The sequence below is a fragment of the Sceloporus undulatus genome, unplaced genomic scaffold, assembly GCF_019175285.1.
Source record: "Sceloporus undulatus isolate JIND9_A2432 ecotype Alabama unplaced genomic scaffold, SceUnd_v1.1 scaffold_4016, whole genome shotgun sequence".
In the NCBI taxonomy this organism is placed as follows: Eukaryota; Metazoa; Chordata; class Lepidosauria; order Squamata; family Phrynosomatidae; genus Sceloporus; species Sceloporus undulatus.
Window position 1 is genome coordinate 310 of NW_024806936.1, and position 3,517 is coordinate 3,826.

Sequence of the window (3,517 nt, forward strand, 5' to 3'; positions counted from 1 at the left end):
GAACAACTGTAAAAGTCTTAACCAAGTTCTTTGCTGCCCAGGAACCTCACTCCTTGGGAGGTCCTTCAAGGTCACAGTGAGACCTTGCCTGACCCCCATCCCTCCCTCCGCCTGTCTCCCCCTCTGCTCCCCTCCCCCCTTGGCCCTCTCCACGACCCCCAGCCATACCCCCTCTCTCACAGCCTCCCTTTCAGGGGGACTCTAGGCCCAAGGAGAGATTTTGGGTTCTCCTCCCTTCCTATTGGTTCAACATTTGCATGGCCCCGCCCTTAAACCCACCCACTGCTCCTCTGAGCCTTGGGTAGCACTAGCTGCTTGTCTCCGTTCCATGGCTGCTGGGAGGGAGGCGGAGCGTCAGGCTTGGGGCAAGGGAACAGCGCCACCGTCTGGCCATCGCACTGGAATTGCAAGACTGGGTGAATTACTGTACATTTTCTCCTCTCTCCCCATGTGTCCCAAATTTGCATGGCCCCGCCCTTGGCCCCTCCCACCGGCTTCCTTTGGGTCTCTGTCTCTGAATGAAGGAGCATGAGAGAGACCCTGCCGACTGGGTCAGCCAGAAAAAGCAGCAGCAGCAGCAGCAGCAGCAGCACAGGTCATAAACAGTCCTGGGCATAAAACACTGAACCTCTGGACCATGGCAACCACTTTCAGGCCAGAATGCAGAGGGAAGCCATTGAACTCCACAAACACCTGGACAACTTCTACAGGAAAGAGGAAACCCGGCTTAAAGTAAGCAAAGGTCCAAAACACACTGCAGCAGGAATAATCCAGACTGAGACTGCTTGAACTGCCCTGGCTCAATGCTAGGGAATTCTGGGAAGTGTAGTTTTGTGAGACACAGCCTTCTGTGTCAGGGACCTCTGGGGCCAGAAGAAACTACATTTCCCAGAATTCCCTAGCATTGAGCCCGCGCAGTTAAAGCGGTCTCAGACTGCATTACTTCTGCAGTGTGTTTTGGAGCAAAGTTTGGCGTCCAGTCCTGAAAAACACCAAAACCAAGAGCCAGCAAATGCAAATGAAACCTACCCAGAGTCAGGGGTATTCCCAGCAGAGAAGGAAGCATTACCCCTGAGCCTTTGCCCTTCAAAAGCAGAAGAGTCCACAGAGGGACCTGGCAACCCCTTCCTTCCCCATAAAGAACAGTCTCTATGCCCACTCTCTCCATGCCAGCGTCCTCTGAAGATGCCAGACACAGACATACAAGAGAGAGAGAGAGAAAGGAGGAGGCTGGGGCCAGAGGCCTGCCTGACCCCATGTCCTCCTTTTCCAGGGCATGTCCTCCATGTCCTCCATCACTCCCAAAGGCTTTCTCTCGGCCTTCTCCCAGGAGAAAGCAGCCAAGAGGAGGAAAGCCAGGGAAGTGTGTGTGTGTCACCAAAGGAAGGCTGAAAACATTCACAGCAATGTAAACCCATGCTTCTTATAGAGAAGTGAGAGGAGCCTTGTGTCATCTAGGTTAGTGGCACAATAGTAGTCTTCCCAGATGGAAAACTGGAGGTAGTTAATGTAATGAAATGATACTTTACTGTTTTAAATTCTGTTTTTACCTTCTTTTATTTTCTCTCTCTCTTTTTATCAGCGCTGGTCTATGGCTGTAATAAAGATCCTTTTCTATAGTTAATGTACTTTTAGTGGTTGTATAGAAGAGGGAATTTCAGCAGATGTTGCTGGTTCCCTCTTTGCATGACAAACAACACCTGAAATTTTGTCATTTACACAACCATTAAAGGTACAGTTTTTAATCCGGTAATCCTATGGAATGGTGCTTTATAGTCTAGGTCATGAGAAGAATTCATCCCATGGTACCTATATGATGAGGATACCACTGTAAATAAAATGCTTTGTCGTCTTTGGTCTCTCCATTAGATAGTTTACAACAGAATTTGAACTTGTTTCTTGGCAAGAGGAGGGTGACATAGCCATCTGAGAGATGTCTAAATATCATGCCCCTTTCCCCCCACAGAAAAGAAGCAGCTGTACCTCGTCTTGCAGCAATGGATAAAGATAAGAAGAAAGACAGTAAAAAGAGAGAGAGGCCTTTGCCTCCACCTGCACATGATGCTTCTCTTGACACTGGCACTTCCATACAGACCATTCTGCCAGCTGCAAATCAAGCGGATGAACAACTGGCAGCTCCCTTGGTTGCCAAAGAAGAACCGAAAGAGCCAGAAGTGCTTCCAGTCCCAGAACCCATGGAGTCTGAGGAGCCTGTTCTCACTTGACTCATTGTTGAAAGGTAATCTAAGAAGTTAACAGAAAGCAGGGTATTTCACTAGGACTGGTTTGTGTGATGCCACTTTGATGTGTCATTTATACTCATACCTCCTCCAACACTTCCAATGATTTCAAACTATTCCAAATTATAATTTTTAATAATTATGATTAATGTAGCAATTAGTTAGTAATGAGTAATAATTACTTATTAATAGTTATTAATCCAGGGGTTCTTAACCTGTGGTTTATGGACAGGTTTCAAGGGGTCTGGTAACAGGAGGCATACAGGTGTTTTTTCCCTTCAGTTTCCTTCCTGAGGCTTTTAATTTTCCTGTCACAGTGAATTTTAAGGTTAAAAAATTAGTATTTTCAAGTGATCATTGTACTTTCTTTGTTTCAGACCAGTTTATACAAATCATAATTATATTTGTTTACTGCTTTATCACATGTTGGTTTTCATCTTTTGTTTGCTTTCCTTGTAGTTATGAAGGTGAAAAAGTTCATGGATTATATGAGGGAGAAGGAACAGCATGTTTTCAAGGGAGCAATGTTTATAAGATGGGTATATTTAATTTTTGGCTTCATGAGCTTCAAAGCGCTCAATGTGTCAGGCCCCTCTCATCCCCTGACATTGACTCTGGATCCAGATGGTTGCTTTTTCTGTTCCTTTCCCATTGATCTCTTGTCCCATCCCATGCCCAGGTCTTAAGCCACATCTGCACATCCATGCCCCCCCCTCCTCAAAAAGGATTATTTTGTTGGTATTAAAACACCTTTTTGGGTAGATATATTGATGAACTACTTTTTAATTTTGAAGGACATGTTTTCAGAGGGTCTCATGCATGGATGAGGAACTTACACTTGGGCCGATGGAGTTAAGTATGAGGTAACACGTTGTTAAATGGATCATCATTACAGCTGTTTGTAGTGAGGGCCAAAGTGATGAAACCTCTACCTTGCCAGTACCTGCGCTGGACTCTCAGGGCATAGATGGCTTCATCATTATGATGCCTGACTATCTAAGAATGACATGCTGGATAACATGACATGCATCTGATGAAGTGAGCTATAGTCCGTGCAAGTTAATACTACAGTATAAGAAATTTGGTAATCTTTAAGACAGCATAGTCTTTTTAATGAAGGCTGTTTATTTTTTCTTAATGAGAACCAATTGCTCACAGATAGGTTGGTGATTTCTCTCTGTGTGTGATGAACACTTTGCAAGCTCTGATTCCTAACATCACACTGCCATCCCTTCAGCTAAAAAGATACCAAGCTTTTGCTGCGAATCCTGTCAGTA

General features: G+C 45.1%; 1 long non-coding RNA gene across 1 annotated transcript; it reads left to right on the plus strand.

The window, feature by feature from the left end:
• Positions 1-565: 565 nt before the first annotated feature.
• Positions 566-3,487, plus strand: LOC121918086. The gene is made up of 3 exons (XR_006101153.1): positions 566-732; positions 1,967-2,239; positions 2,700-3,487. It is a non-coding gene; the product is annotated as an uncharacterized LOC121918086 (long non-coding RNA).
• The last annotated feature ends 30 nt before the right edge of the window (positions 3,488-3,517 follow it).